Source organism: Bos indicus, chromosome 16 (genome assembly GCF_029378745.1).
Source record: "Bos indicus isolate NIAB-ARS_2022 breed Sahiwal x Tharparkar chromosome 16, NIAB-ARS_B.indTharparkar_mat_pri_1.0, whole genome shotgun sequence".
NCBI lineage: Eukaryota > Metazoa > Chordata > Mammalia > Artiodactyla > Bovidae > Bos > Bos indicus.
In genome coordinates, this window is record NC_091775.1 from 27,962,828 (window position 1) to 27,979,501 (window position 16,674).

The window sequence follows — 16,674 nt, forward strand, 5'->3', positions numbered from 1 at the left end:
ACCCACTCCAGTGTTCTTGCCTGGAGAATCCCAGGGACGGGGGAGCCTGGTGGGCTGCCGTCTATGGGGTCGCACAGAGTCAGACACGACTGAAGCGACTTAGCAGCAGCAGCAGCAGCAGCAACTTCCCTGGTAGTACAGAGGTTAAGAACCTTCCTGCTAATACAGGTGACACTGGTTTGATCCCTGATCTGGGAAGATTCCACATGCCACAGAGCAACTAAGCCGGTGAGCCACAATTACCAAAGCCCAAGCACCTAGAGCCCACGCTCCACAACGAGAGAACCCACCACAATGAGAAGCCCGCACGCCGCAAGGAAGGGTAGCCCCCACTGGCCACAACTAGAGAAAGTCCATACACAGCAACAGAGACCCAGTGCATCCAAAAATAAATAAATATTGATAAATAAAATTTTTTTTTTAAAAAAGATGCAGTTGCTCTAAACCAGGCAAGAGTGGATGACAGTCTAAGCCAGGTAGTGCCCGTGGGGTTGGGCAGCTGGAGAGATGAATCGCCAAGGTTCCCCCCTCTGCGTGTCCTGGAGTGGCCGGGGGGAAACTGCCAGGGTACCGATGAACAGTGGCCTTGTGGAGACCCTCTCCCACCCCCGCCCTAGAGCTCTGACAGTTCAGGATTCACGTTTTGAGTAACAGGGGCAATGTGATTTCCTCCAAAAGGAAACGACTTCCTAGAAAAGAAAAGGCTGGGGGGAAAGGTGAGAACTGTCCTGGCCCAGTCTATCGCAGAAAACAAGGCCATGGAAGGCTGGAACTGTGCATGCGTTATCTAGTTTATCATGGAAGCTGCCACAGAGTGCCGCGGGTAATTGCCAGAGCTTAGTGATTTGAGGTGGTTCTTTCGGAGTATCACTAGGCCACACACTCCCTTGCCCTCCGTCCCCGCTGCCAGGTAACCATGGATGTAGCATCGTCAGTTTTCTCTTTCCTTACGAGGTCATTTCCTTCAGCATACAGCCTTCCTTTAATTTCTCTTGTTTCTAACTTTTCTTGAATCCATATTTCTGATTCATTTTCCCCTTTTTACAACAAAATGTCATCAAAGAAGTGTATGCACTCACTGTGTCCAATGCTCACCTCCAGTCTCTCTTCCAGTCAGATTTTCAGGATAAACCATTGGGTGAAGAACCTCATGACCATGATGTTGCTAAAACCAATGCTTACTTCTCAGTTCTCATTTTACTTCAACTATAAGTAGCAATTAGACACAGATCAATGCTCGTTCCTTCCAGAAACAGATGGTGGGGGGGGCAGAATTTCACGAGGGATGTCTTTGAATGGGCAAGGCAGGATCCGATCTAAAACCCAAGGGGAAAGGTTGGGCACAGCTAGGAGCATAGACAGCCCGTCCTTAGTCACAGGAGCGAAGGCAGAACAGGTATGAGCGCAGGTATGACCGTGGGACCCAGAAAGTTCTCTTCTGATTGCTTTAATTTTTACTCATGGAAGTAGGAATTAGGACATTTAGGTGAAACTAAGAATGAGGTGGAGGTGTTGGAGATCTGAAAGAGAGCAGTTATGAACGGGAATGGGAGGAGGGAAGGATGGAAACATAATAGTATGGTTGCCAGGCAGTATTAAGAGCCCAGTGGAGTCAGTGATTATCAATAGCTGCTGCTGCTGCTAAGTCGCTTCAGTCGTGTCCAACTCTGTGCGACCCCAGAGACGGCAGCCCACCAGGCTCCCCCGTCCCTGGGATTCTCCAGGCAAGAACACTGGAGTGGGTTGCCATTTCCTTCTCCAATGCATGAAAGTGAAAAGTGAAAGTGAAGTCACTCAGTTGTGTCCAACCCTCAGCGACCCCATGGACTGCAGCCTACCAGGCCCCTCCGTCCATGGGATTTTCCAGGCAAGAGTACTGGAGTGGGGCGCCATCGCCTTTTCTGGATTATCAATAGAGTGTGAGACAAATCAGCCTGTGTATTAGTTATCTATTTCTGCTAGCAATTTACCCCAGTTGTTGGCCTAGAACAACTACTTATTACCTTACCATTTCTGTGAGTAAGGAAGTTGGGCATAACTTAGCTGGGTGGTTCTGTTCTGAGTCTTTTTTGAGGCTGCAGGTAAGATGTTGATGGGAAGCTACAATCAGCTGAGGCTTGATTGGGGTGGGATGTTATTCTCAGATCAGCTGAGATGATAGCTAGCAGAAATTAGAGCTGCAAGCAACAACCGTCAGTGGCAAGGAATTTTTAAAGGTGTCAGAGCCAAGGTGTTGTGACTCCAGCGGCTGGTGGTCTTTGCTGCCCCCTAGATCCCTGTTTCATTTCAACCTGCCTTGTAGATTCATTTGAAACCAAGTGCTTGGTGTAACAGAGAGTGTGTAGTACCACTCTTCCTGTTTCACCCCTCAAGAGGGTTGTAGCTAGCTGTCATTCTTTTAAAGGTTGTGCCTGCCCCCTTCCCTACTCTTTCATTTTTATTAAACATCTAAAAATGTGTAAGAAGAGAGCTTAGGGGCACTGTGTACCTGGAGAATGGAATATCATTAAAGTGAGAAAGGGAGAAGGAAATCGCAACCCACTCCAGTACTCTTGCCTGGAGAATCCCATGGACAGAGGATCCTGGCAGCCACAGTCCATGGGGTCTCAAGAGTCAGGCACGACTTAGCGACTAAACCACCGCCACCACCAAAGTGAGAAAGGGTGATGAAATGGGTCAGGTCAGGGTTAACAATAAACTCCAAATTTTGTAGCCAGTTAGACTGAAGCGACTTAGCAACAGCAGCAGCAGGCTTTGTTAGACTGTTGTTCCCAACACTAATGTGAACAAAACATACAGCCCAGCTTTTAAAAACTAAAAATTAAGATATTATTTATATGAGTCATAAAAAAATCCCCTTACCACCAGACGTAAGCTAATACCACATATAAGAGTGAACAGTCAGGAACATCATTCAACCTCTTGTTTAAAACTGGCTTTGAATTGCCGAACTCTGGAGAATTAGAGCTGCTTTTTATTGTCTGGGATTCTCTGGAGGGATATCAACTCTGATCAGAGTTTTAAATAGAGAAAAATATCGAGAGTTAATTAAAATGTGTCAATGCTGTCATTTTCCATGGGGCACAAAGAACTCTAATGTGTAGTTAGGATATCAGCAAAAGGCTAGTAAACATGCTATTCACTGGTAAATTAAGTGCACAACTCCAAGGATATGATCACAACACAACTTTTTTTTTTACATCCTGTTCAGTGTGCATTTGATATTTCTACTTACATGCCTGCTTTGTGTAAAAAGTGAGGATCCATTTTCGTATGAAAGGAACTTTCACAGTTAACAACACTCTTAGCTATGGGTGCCGTTCCAGGCCTTTTATAAACAGATTTCAGACTCAGAAAGAATCTGTCAGGCAGAAGGAAAACTAATCCAACAGATTTATCTACAGCATTTTGACCATATATCCTCAGTAAAGACAAAAAGAATTGTAAACAAATATTGAATACTGATTGGTAGTTTTGACTTTTTTCACAGTAGAATGAGTTAGCAATTTAAAACTACTTTCAGAGTATTCTTGGATTAAGTAAATGAAGAAATACATTAAGAATGATGTTCTCATTGCTGGCGTTCTTCACTGTTGGTGAAGGGAATTACAAATAAGGAGAGAGGGAACTTTAAAACAAACCACATGGCATTTGTTTGGAAATTGAAGATCAGTATGAACTCATGAGGCAAGGTATAATTTTTTATAAGTTAAAATGTTATTTCATTTATTCACTTTCATAAACATAAAAGTGAAGATGCATTTATTTACCCAATTTTTAAACTAATTTATTTTCCTGTTGAAAAGAAAACCAGCAAGGTGGTAAAAGGTGGTTCAAAGAGAATTTGAGAGATTAAATATTGCAGATACTGAATAAAGAATGATAAAATAGGATATGTGGGTTAGATACAAAGCTGGTTAATGTCATACAGGGCAAGGAAACTATAACCTTAGGGATTTGAGGATTTAGTTTCTGATTTTTTTGGTTTTTTGTTTTGTTTTTTACCTGAAAGAAATAATTTGCCTCAGTACCAGACAAAAATCTATGTATTAGCATGTAAACTTATAGAGTCTGGGCTCTATTCAGTGGTGAATAACGACTCAAACAAAAGTTCATTTCCCTAAAGAATTTTTTTAAAAATCCTTGCGTGGACCTGTTAGCTGGCGACAGGACAGTGTCCTCTATAGCGAGGACAAGATATGTCTGCCATGAGGGTCACAGAGCATCGCTGCTTCAATAGCAATAAGCACCTAGATCTTTCCAAACACCATTCTCCACTAAAAGGTACAAAGACTCCATGAAGTAATGGAGCTAGGGCAGAAAACATTCAAGAGGAATCTGGACTCTAGTTATGTGCCAAAAAGTAAGAAAGTGCTCAAAGAGTGGTTCAATTCAGCTCAGTTCAGCCACTCAGTCGTGTCTGACTCTTTGCGACCCCATGAACCGCAGCACACCAGGCCTCCCTGTCCATCACCAACTCCCGGAGTTCACTCAGACTCATGTCCACCGAGTCAGTGATGCCATCCAGCCATCTCATCCTCTGTCGTCCCCTTCTCCTCCTGCCCTCAACCTTTCCCAGGATCAGGGTCTTTCCAAATGAATCAGCTCTCCGCATCAGATGGCCAAAGTATTGGAGTTTGGGCTTCAACATCAGTCCTTCCAAGGAACACCCAGGACTAATCTCCTTTAGGATGGACTGGTTGGATCTCCTTGCAGTCCAAGGGACTCTCAAGAGTCTTCTCCAACACCACAGTTCAAAAGCATCAATTCTTCTGCACTCAGCTTTCTTTATAGTCCAACTCTCACATCCATACATGACCACTGGAAAAACTATAGCCTTGATTAGACAGACTTTTGTTGGCAAAGTAATGTCTCTGCTTTTTAATATGCTGTCTAGGTTGGTCACAACTTTCCTTCCAAGGAGCAAGCGTCTTTTAATTTCATGACTGCAATCACCATCTACAGTGATTTTGGAGCCCAGAAAAATAAAGTCTGACACTGTTTCCATTGTTTCTCCATCTATTTCCCATGAAGTGATGGGACCAGATGCCATGATCTTAGTTTTCTGAATGTTGAGCTTTAAGCCAACTTTTTCACTCTCTTCTTTCACTTTCATCAAGAGGCTCTTTAGTTCTTCTTCACTTTCTGCCATAAGGGTGGTATCATCTGCATATCTGAGGTTATTGATATTTCTCCCAGCAATCTTGATTCCAGCTTGTGCTTCCTCCAACCCAGCGTTTCTCATGATGTACTCTGCATATGTTAAATAAGCAGGGTGACAATATACAGCCTTGATGTACTCCTTTTCGTATTTGGAATCAGTCTGTTGTTCCATGTCCAGTTCTAACTGTAGCTTCCTGACCTGTATACAGGTTTCTCAGCAGGTCAGGTGGTCTGGTATTCCCATCTCTTTCAGAATTTTCCACAGTTTATTGTGATCCACACAGTCAAAGGCTTTGGCATAATCAATAAAGCATGGTGGGGATATGTTAAAAGGACATAGCAACCAACTTGAACTCCAACTGGATGACTTGAGGATAGAAATAAATAATGATAGTAATGGATTAGAATCCACTGAGTAAAATAAGAATTTGTGTGTCTTTATTGGAGGAGAAGGGGAAGTTCTTCATAACAGCAGAATGCCAGCCAAGGAAGACAGAAGAAATAATAAGACAAGAAACCACTGTTTTGTAATACTCATAGTAATGGTTGTTTCAGGCAAGACATATCAATGAATGCTATAGCTAGCGGACAAAAGTTTGATTAGGCACAGGACATTAATACAGTTTCAAAATATTTCCTATCAAATGATTGATTGATTACAGAGGACAAACTAACTTTACAGTGGAGAAGCTGGCAGACACCACCTTCCCTCAGTAACCAAAATCAACATCTCCAGTAATGGGACAAATCAGTATCATATGCCTCCAGGATGTAAAGTCCTAAAAAGGATAGAGCATCATTTCTATGACATTATTGCCAAAAGGCACAGCTCAGATCATGAAGAAACATCAGACAAACCCAAACTCAAGGACATTGAAACTAGCCTGTATTCGTCAAAAATGTTGAAGTCATGAAAGACAAAAAAGACTGAAGAACTGTTCTAGTTTAAAGAACTCTAAAAGGATATAACGACTAAAAGCGCTTCATGGTCCTGGATGGGGTAGTTTGTGGTGGTGAACTGTAATTTCCTAGTTACTTGTCTACATCCTCTGTGTCTTGTTCATGGTTGAGGCCTCAGTGCTCATTGTTTTACCTGGCACATTACACCTTGACAGAATAGTGATACATATATGCATGGATAGATGGATGGATCGATAGATGCTTGGTTGATTGATGATAGTAGGTAGATGACCCATTAGATAGAGATGGATGGATAGATAAATGAACAAAATAACTCAGTATCAAACTCCAGAGTGTTTTGGACTCTGCACTTAAATTCCTGAGATCCGTGGCAAAACGCTTTACCAGTTTTACTCATTGATACCGAAAAGTATCAAAGGACTTTGAGGTAGAGATTTCCTTTTCCGCAGCTATATTGGGGGTTTTGTGGTTTTGAAATGACAATACTGCGTTCTGCCACGTGGTGGCGCCAGCACAACACCAAAGAGGCCTTCAGCGGCGCCGTTTCGCCTCGTCTTCTGGCTGAGTGTGAAGTCACCCACCCCGGTGGACGGTGGATAGGGTTATTACGGTAAAGACTCTACTGCTGCTGCTGCTGCTGCTAAGTCGCTTCAGTCGTGTCCAACTCTGTGCGACCCCATAGACGGCAGCCCACCAGGCTCCCCCGTCCCTGGGATTCTCCAGGCAAGAACACTGGAGTGGGTTGCCATTTCCTTCTCCAATGCATGAAAGTGAAAATTGAAAGTGAAGTCTCTCAGTCGTGTCCGACTCTTAGTGACCTCATGGACTGCAGCCTACCAGGCCCCTCCGTCCATGGGATTTTCCAGGCAAGAGTACTGGAGGGGCTTGTATTTTGTTATTCGGGTCATCATGGCAATAGTTAAAATTCTCAGACTCAAAGAAATCATCCTAGCTTCACAAAAGGGTGGAGAGGGGTATTTTCTCTCCAAGAACCTGTCAGCCACCTGGGAAGAAATAAGGGAGCAAGCTGTTCCACTGGGAATGAGGAGAAACCATTGTCTTTGAAAAAGCCAAGTACTTTTCCCTCTGGGCCTGCCTCTGAGGTCAAGCAGGCTCTAGGGACTGAGAGGAGGGGTAGGAGGGGGGTGGAGTCTGCAATCGGACCAGATTCTGCTTCTGGAAGGAGCCTTCAGTGTCTCTGGCATTTCCTGCCATGGGGCTCAGGGGCCCCCTCCACCCTGACCCTGATCCCTCCCCGACCCAGCCTGACCTTCACACTCATCTCCTTAATCCTTTTATGACTCCCTCGAGGACCAGCGTCCCTGGTGGCTCAGCTGGAAAACGTCTACCCGCAATGCGGGAGACCAGAGTTTGAATCCCTGGATCAGAAAGATCCCCTGGAGAAGAAAATGGCAACCCACTCCAGTATTCTTGCCTGGGAAATCCCATGGATGGAGGCGCCTGGTAGGCTACAGTCCATGTGGTCGAAAAGAATCAGACACGACTGAGAGACTTCACTTTCCATTCCTTTGAGGGCCTGCAGAAGAGCCAGCCCCTCCCCACCCCCCAGGCTCACCTCTGGGCCCTCTGCCCGCCTCCACACTCCCACTCCCCTCCACCCTACCCACCACCACCCCACCCCCCACCCCCCGCCCCTGCAAGAGATCAAGAGAGAGTGCCCTGGGTCTCTGGTTTGTAACTGGCCCTACATGCCCCCAGTGGGTGGAAATGGGGTAGAGAGACTGGGCTGTGTGATGGCCAGTCTGGTCCCAAGCAGACTCTCTAAAGGCTCTTCCGCCACACACACATACCAGCATTAGCATCCATACCTGAAGGAAGGATGTAACTCTGGACCAGTCCAGCCACAGAGCATGGGAGGAGGAGGGAGGCAGTAGGAGACACTTGAAGGTAATTGATCAAGAACATTCTCACCTTTCTCCTAGAGGAGACGTCACAGGCCCCGCCCTGGGGAAGAAACCTTCTGGTTCTCCTCTAAAGAGGGATGGTGCACCCCACCCCCACGAAAAACAGGGACATGAGAAATAATCATCATGGATGTTAAATCTGGGCTCCTAAAAACTCTGAGAATCAAACCAGTCCATCTTAAAGGAAATCAGTCCTGAATATTCATTGGAAGGACTGATGCTAAAGCTGAAGCTCCAATACTTTGACCACCTGATGCAAAGCACTGACTCATTAGAAAAGACCTGATGCTGGGAAAGATTGAAGGCAGGAGGAGTAGGGGACGACAGAAGATAAGATGGTTAGATGGCATCACCAACTTGATGGAAATGAGTTTAAGCAAGCTCCAGGAGTTGGTGATGCACAGGGATGCCTGGCCTGCTGCAGTCCATGGGGTCGCAAAGAGTAGGACACAACTGAGCAACTGAACTGACTGAAACTCAGTTCAGAGAAAAAACTCTGAATTCAGGGATCCCTTTAGCAGGACACAAGGCCCTAAGTAGCATCTCCTTCTACCCTATATAAGTGACATGCGTGCATGCTAAGTTGCTTCAGTAGTGTCCGATTCTTCGCAACCCCATGGACTGTTGTCCACCAGGCTCCTCTGTCCATGGGATTCTCCAGGCAAGAATATTGGAGTGGGTTGCCATGCCCTCCTCCAGGGGATCTTCCCAACCTACAGATCAAACCTGTATCTCCTGCAACTTCTTCGTTGCAGGAGGATTCCTTACCGCTGAGCCAACAGGGAAGCGCATACAGGCAACACAGACATTGAAGAAAACAGCAAGCTTTGCCTTGGGGAAGCTTTGTGTCTATGGTCCTTCAGTCAACAGACCTCTACCAGGGACCCATCAGGCGCCAGGCACCGTGCCAAGGTCACAAAGTGAATGAGAAAGACCCAGTCCTCCATTTCAGGGACTTACAGGCCAGGCGGGGGTCAGACCCATAAATATTTGTCACACCCAGTTATAAACGCTGTAACAAGTCACACAAAAAGTGCTAAGGTAACAGCTCTAATTATTCATTATCGTGGGTTCTGATTTATATTCAAGTCCACAACATAGAATATACATGAGAGAGCACTTATGTCTTGACATGGCTTGCATTTCTGATCAGTCTCTAGAAAAGAATTCCTCCAGGCCACTCCCTTCTGAGTATGAGTCAGGAAGCTGAGGCCTCTCCGGCATAAACTGGGTCAGAGCGGGGGTGACTGGGCCCCACTGCAGGTTCCAAGGGGAGTCTGGGCACAGCCTGAGTGGGGGTGGAGGCGGGTAGCAGGACCAGACCCCACTCTGAGAAGCAGGGCCTCCGTGCCAGCTCCAGCCCTCCCCTACGGCTGCCACAGCCCTTCTCTAGCCTCGGCCTCTCATCTGGTGATGAGATGGGAGGAGACGGTCCTGCCCTCTTCTCCACCTCCAAGCCGGTGGCCTTGGTGAGTCTCATCCTTGCCATTAGATGCTGAAGAACCTCCACTCTCTGAGTCAGACCCTGTGCGGCTACATCGCTAGGACATGACTCAGACCCGGACTCAGCTGGGAGGCTCCTCTGGTAATATTCCCTTATTTGGCCCCAGGCAGGGGCTCTCTTGGGAGCTGCTGGGCAAGGCCTCTTTCTGGGCCAAGGAAGAACCTGGGTGCCCAACACTCAGGCAGGGACAGCCGGTCACAGGCTCCATAACTGACTGGCTCATCCCCAGGAGGGACTAGTGCTCAGGAAGCTTTTCCCAAGCTTTAAATCATACGGAAATGTAGGTTATAAATTGTCTGGAGAATGACTTGGGCACCGTTAAGATTCACTGTGCCTGGAAGCCCAAATTAACACTCTGAAAGTTAAATATCTCTGTAGAAAAGCCGTGCAAGTATGCGCTTGTGTGTGTGCATGGTGTGTGTGTGTGTATTAAAGAAGACAAACAACCTCTCCAAGGAGGAAGCGTCAGGCAGTGCAAATACCTTAGTTCTACTCCCAGAGCTGGCTGCATGTGCACGTGGCCCCCATGGCTGGAAGTTGAAAACAAGAGTGGAAGATGGACCAGGCAGATTCTGAAACAGGAAAAGCTGAATCACTTGTACATAAAGGGCACAGGCAGAGGAAGGGGAGCTGGTGAAGGTGGTTGAGGAAGAACAGGCTGAGACCTGGGAGGCAAGCCAGGGGAGGGAGTGTCCATGGAAACAGAGCAGGAGAAAGGTTTTGAGGAGGGAAAGGGCTGCACAGGACGAGGCAAAAACAGAGAAGCCTTCCAACCTGCCAAACAGCTCAAAGGGTGTGGCTCAGAATATCATCTATAGCCTTGGAGAAACCAAGATCTTCTTTAAAAAAAAAAAAAATTTGAGCCATTAGGAAATGTAGATGTCTTTTTAAATTTTATTTATTTTGACCGTGCTATGCCGCATGTGCAGTGAAGGCAATGGCAACCCACTCCAGTACTCTTGCCTGGAAAATCCCATGGACGGAGGGGCCTGGTGGGCTGCAGTCCATGGGGTCGCTGGGAGTCAGACACGACTGAGTGACTTCACTTTCACTTTTCACTTTCATGCATTGGAGAAGGAAATGGCAACCCACTCCAGTGTTCTTGCCTGGAGAATCCCAGGGACGGGGGAGCCTGGTGGGCTGCCATCTATAGGGTCGCACAGAGTCGAACACGACTGAAGCGACTTAGCAGCAGCAGCAGCAATGCCACATGTGGGATCTAGTTCCCCGACCAGGTATCGAACCCATGTCCCATTTAGTGGAAATAGGAGTCTTAACCACTGGACCACCAGGGAAGCCCCAGAACTAAGATCTTTGATTGAGAATATGGAAGCCATCAGTGACTGTGGCCATTGCAGTCTGGGACATACTGGTGAATAAGGTTTAGAAAGTTCATTTTTCACCCCATTGGTTCTGCAAATCACATGGCCCTGGACTCCCCTACTCACTGGCTAGATGACCCCAGGGAAGTCACTGCAACTCCTGGTGCCTCGGTTTCCTCATCTGTAAATGTGGGGAAAACGACAAGACCCATCTCCAAGGGTTACTTTGAGGAATAAAAGAAAAAAAAATGTGCAGGGTATTCAAGATGAAGACCAGCTCTCGCTAGGCTGCTCCAGCCCCCGACAATAAAGCAGAGGCGCCGAGCTGGCCATTTCTGTCCACCTCTAACAGGCCGACTTTGCTCAGGTGTCCCTCGTGGGTTGGCTGGGACTTTCTTGGGTGGCACTGCTGGCCCCCCAACCCTGTCATCTTTCCTTCTCTTTCTCTCTTTCCACAGGTGTCAGGCTTGTACTGTGGTCAGAAGGCTCCCCGACGTCCTCTGCCCCCTGCACACTTCTCTTTCATGGTATCACCCCCAATCAATGTCTTGCACGTCTGATTTCACGCTGGCATTTGCTTCCTGGAGGACCCAAATTGACAAACTAGGCAAAACAGAATTCTTCGCTATGGGACTTGCCAAAGTCTTTAACGTAAGAATATACATTATGATTTTCAAGAGGGGAACATAATCTGAAATGTGTCCCAAATTTATTTGATCTCTAAAAGCTAACATACACATACTCACACCCACAACACCACAGAACATCCATTGACATCTCATGGAACTTACGCTCTGTAAGTAAAGTTTGGCGAACACTGAAGGAGAAGGCCTCTACAGTTCCATCCGACCCTGGGATTCTGTCTCAGGGCTCTCAAAAGGTGAAACACTTCTGTAATTAGAGTGCTTCCAGGGCTTCGTTGTACAGAAGGGAAGTCCCAAGTCCTCACTTGATTTTTCTCAACAACCCAAGAGATATTTATGTCTCCTTTGTTTGCACACCGTACTTTATTAATACCGATGTAATCATCCCTATTTTATAGACGGAAAAACTGAGGCTTAGGAAGATTAAGACACTTGCCTCAGATCCACACTCAAGTTCCTGGTGTTGACACTGAGTCATGATCATTTTGAGACGTTGCCTTGATGGGCGGCCAAAGGGAGTGGGGAAATGGAAAAGTTCCTAAATCTAGGTCCCAGGAATAAATTGGATGACAGCAAAAACAAGATGTCACTAGGTCGAGCCCTGTGCCTAAAGGAGAAAGAAGGTAAAAAGTAACAGCAAGAGAGTGGTGCCTGAGCCCAGGTGGAATGCGATATCGCACAGAGGAGAAAAAAATACCGAAAACTGCCAAGTAGCATCTGTAACAGAGTGTGGGGAATGTGGAGGCGCATGGGGCTTCCCTGGTGGCTCAGATGGTAAAGAGTCTGCCTGCAGTGCCGGAGACCCAGGTTTGATTTCTGGGTTGGGAAGATCCCCTGGAGAGGGCATGGCAACCCACTCCAGTATTCTTGCCTGGAGAATCCCATGGACAGAGGAGCCTGATGGGCTACAGTCCATGGGGTTGCAAAGATTTGGTCATGACCAAGCGACTAACACAGAGGGATTAGGAGAGAGGGCTATGTCCTTGTCCTTGTATCCTGTCCAATGAGCAGGATTGGCGACTGGCTGCCCCAGCCCCATCCATGTCCGCTCACTGTTCTAGCCCAGTCTGCAGTCCCCAGACCCACCCCAGCCCCATGTCGACCCAGTCCACGCACTGTAGGATTACCACCTAACCCAGCAGAAGCTAGATCAGTGCGGCCACCAGCTTCCCTTCCAAAGGGTGGGTATCTGGAGACACTGGTTATGAAACATTTTCAAGTTCATTCTCCAATAACAAGCCTGTTAACTAATTGGCTGAAAAAAACAGGAATGGAATTGGGAGAAGTAATGAATCCAAGAGACCAGACAGAGCCAGGCTTCTCAAGATGCAGTTACCCACATCCCAGTGTAAACAAATGAGCATGGGTGATGTTTACTCATTGCTCTGAACAGCCCCACACATTACTGGGGAAGCTGGTTTCTGTCACAGCTCATGTGGGCGTGGTGGGGACAACCACACGGCAGCCACCAAGCCTGCAGACAAGGAGGGCAGAGGGGGCCGAGTACACACTTCTCATCGTCTGAGCTGGAGCATACGTGGGGCAGTTCTAGAATTTCTACATAAAAGAACTTAGGGCTGGAGATGGGGGTGGTAGGTATAGTGGGGTGCGCTGGGGCCTTGTCTTGAGGCTTTTTTGCCTAATAAGTCCCCTGTTCCAGCTCAGAAACGTATTAATGTGGGGGGCTTAGAGGTTCTGCTGATGGAAGTTATGGTTGGGGCCAGCCCCCCTCCCAGCACCTGTGGTGCAGACACTGGAGCTTATTGCTTCCAGCAGAGGAGAGAACACCCGCCCTGCGGTCCTTCCCTGCTACGGGCGGCGTGAAAATAGAGGAATCGCTCCCAGAGTGTCAAGGACACCCCGGGCTTGAAGACAAGGGTGCGCGGCTGCTGGTGAATCGGCCGAGGTAGTCCAGTGCCAGCAATTTCACACACACTGCGATTCGACGCTTACAAACAACTCTGTGAACTTTGTGACGTAGGTAGTTTTCCCCATTTGAAGCTATGAGAGAATTGATGGTTAGTGTTTTGACAACTCCAAAGGACCCCACAAATACAAGATATAACATCATCAGCAAAGCTATCACCAGGGGACCCCTTCTATGGAAGCTGCTCCCAGAGATGGTGTGTGGTAGGTACCAGCAGCCCTGCCTCCCTGGCCTCTTGGCAAGAGTCGGTTAAAATACCTTGGAACCTCGGAGTTCCAGCCGACTGATAAAATCATCAAAGGGCCCAGGAAACTGGGCTTTTGGAAGCTTGCTTTGCCAGGCACGGCCCAGCCCAGTCCTTGGAAACACACAGGACACCCCCTCCGCTCGATGGAATCCAGCAGGCCCTTCCAACCCTCATGGGACAAGCATGAGGAAAGAATAAGGTCTGCGGCAGCTCCAGCGAGGAGAAATCTCTAAAACAAAACCATATGTTGTTAACACTGCAGAATTCGTATTCGCCCTGTTCTCCGCTAGATTCTGATCACGGACCTGAAAGTTGAGGAGAAGACAGAACTCACTTTGCCTCAGCCTGAGTCCTAAGGGAGAGGCGGCCCCTTGCCCTCCTAAGCCAGGAAAAGAGACTGGACAGGACTAAGGCTCTATTACATAATAGCTGTCACTCTCCTGGGCCTCAGTTTCCTCGTCTGTCAAATGAGGAAATAAGATCTCCCTGACCAATTAAAGATTTAAATGTGCAAACGTGTATAATGAGCGGAGATCAGCCTGGCACATAGAGGGGTCAGTTAAGAAGTTGGCTTGGAAGAGTGTCCCCAGGACCTTCATACTGTGCCCCTGTCACCTCTCAAGCAGCCGTGCTGTGGGGCTGGTATGACCTAGGTGCTTTATTTTCTCTTCTTTTCACTTGCAGAAAATAATCTACAGGAAAAAAATCTAGGAAAGGATGTCCTACTATATAGGACAGGGCTTCCCAGGTGACTCAGTGGTAAAGAATCCGTCTGCCAGTGCAAGAGACGCAGGTTCAACCCCTGGATCAGGGAGATCCCCTGGAAGAGGAAATGGCAACCCACTCCTGTATTCTTGCCTGGGGAATCCCATGGACAGAGGAGCCTGGTGGGCTACAGTCCATGGAGTTGCACTGAGTGACTGAGCACATGCCACATAGCACAGAGAACTGTACTCAGTATCCTATGATAAACCATAATGGGAAAGAATATTTTAAAAAGAACGTATATATAGATTTAACTGAATCACTTTGCTGTACAGTAGAAATTAACACAACATTGTAAATCAATTATACTTCAATTAAAAATATATTGATCAAGAAAAGAAAACCTACTAAAAGAAATTCCTTTGCTGTGGCCCTCTGACACACACACACATTCCCTCTCTCTCTCTGTCACACACACTCCTGCTGATGCACAGACTTGTGCTTCACCCCTAGGCAGCTTTGGGTAATCCCAGCAGCACTGACTCACCCCTGCTCTCAGGACTGGTGACTCACTGGATCGGTGAGGCTGGTGGGGTGTATGTATGTCTGTGCTGATGAGCCCTGAGGAAGGGATTGTGTGGTCAGAGAGAGATGAGGTTTTTCCAGATCCAGCGAGATAGCATTATGTGAGAGGCTCTGAGAAGTACAGGGCAGTGGTTATTCAGGTTTTAAAAACTGGATCTCTTCCAATGGTGGGCGTGATCATCACCGTGTGTAATTACAAGTAAATGTGAGTTCCTTTGTGAGAGTCCTGTGTGCAGAGGCCCTAAAGGCTGGCCAATCAGTTGCCAGGGCTGCAGAGAAAATTGGGCATTGCACCAGCCCAGAGGGAGGCAGTCCAGGGTGACAAGGAGGCTCCTCTGCCAAGGGCTGCAGGGAACTTCTGTTAGGGCTGGTTTGCCTTTGTCACTAAAAGGCCTGGGGGACCTCAGCCACTTGACCGGGAGAAGGTGCCTTCCTGGAACCAGCTGTCCTCCAGCAGTCGGCTGGAGAAGCAGTCTGCCCACTTGGCTGCTGGAGGGGTGCACGAGCTTTCTCTCAAGAGCCCAGAGCTCAGTGCCCCAATGGAAATTCAATAGTGCAGGAAATTAACAATTTCCATGAAGAGCTGTCTCTTCCCTCTCTTCTCCACTGGCATGGTTTCATGAAACTCTTGCATCAGAAACCCGTGAGCTAGAAATGAATGCCTGTGTCCCCCATTTCACCCAAGCATACAGAAAGCAAAGCCCAGTGCTGGTAGTGTATGAAACACATTCAGACTTAGACGGGGAAGACTAATCAGAAAGAAAGGCTGTTGCAATCAGGGGAACTCCCTGGTCGCAGAAAGCTGCAACAGTCTCAAAATCAAACAAAAAAGGACTTTGTGTGTGTGTGTGTTTAATAGAGTAAAGGAGGGGCAACAGAGATAAGCAGAATGTTTGGAGGGGAAGCCAGACAAACAAGGGGAAACGAACGGGGTCGGATAGGAAAGGGTCATGCTGGAGTCAGCAGATTCTCGGGAGAAGCTGATAAGGGGGGCCCGGTCCATTTTTTTCTGTGTTGGCTTGGGCTTGGAAGCAAGAGAGAAACCTGATAAAGTTTGGTCAAGCAGAGGGTAAGAAATGGACTCCTGAACAGCTGGTCAAGGACAAGAATAGATAAAGGAGGAGGAGTAAAGTCGGTGAATACAAAACCAAACCAAACCAAGTGCAGGCTGATTCCACAAAATCAGGCGTGCCTGGGAAGTCCACTCCTGAAGCATTTGGTGCAAAGGGCTCAGTCCTCAAATATGAAAATATACTCGTGCAGCCAATGCAATTCACATATCCTATGGCTCTTCCTCCTCTCCAGGAAATTTAGAAAGTGGGGAGCAACAGGCAGTCCCCAAAAGATTCTGAGGGGCAGAGAAGTAGTTCCTTCGAATGCAACCCCCCACCCCTTATAAAACAGATGTGTGGCCCTCAAGATCAACATCAGTGCTGACTTTAAAGAAGAAGCTGGCACCCTGATGATGGGAAAGTAGCGACAGCATTGGCTCATACCGCCTGTCAGCAAACCTTCTGGTCATGGAATCTTTGGCTATGAAAGGACCCCAGAGGTCACCACCCCCCATCGCTGAGCCCCCTTTGGCAGAGGGACCCCAAACTGGCTGGCCCTCAATCATTAAAGACCAAACACTTTCTGACCTACAGAGCCTTGGCTGCCCAGCCCAGAATCTGTATTTTTAACACACTACCCAAGTGATTCTGATACTCACCAAGCTGGGGAACTCCTGAC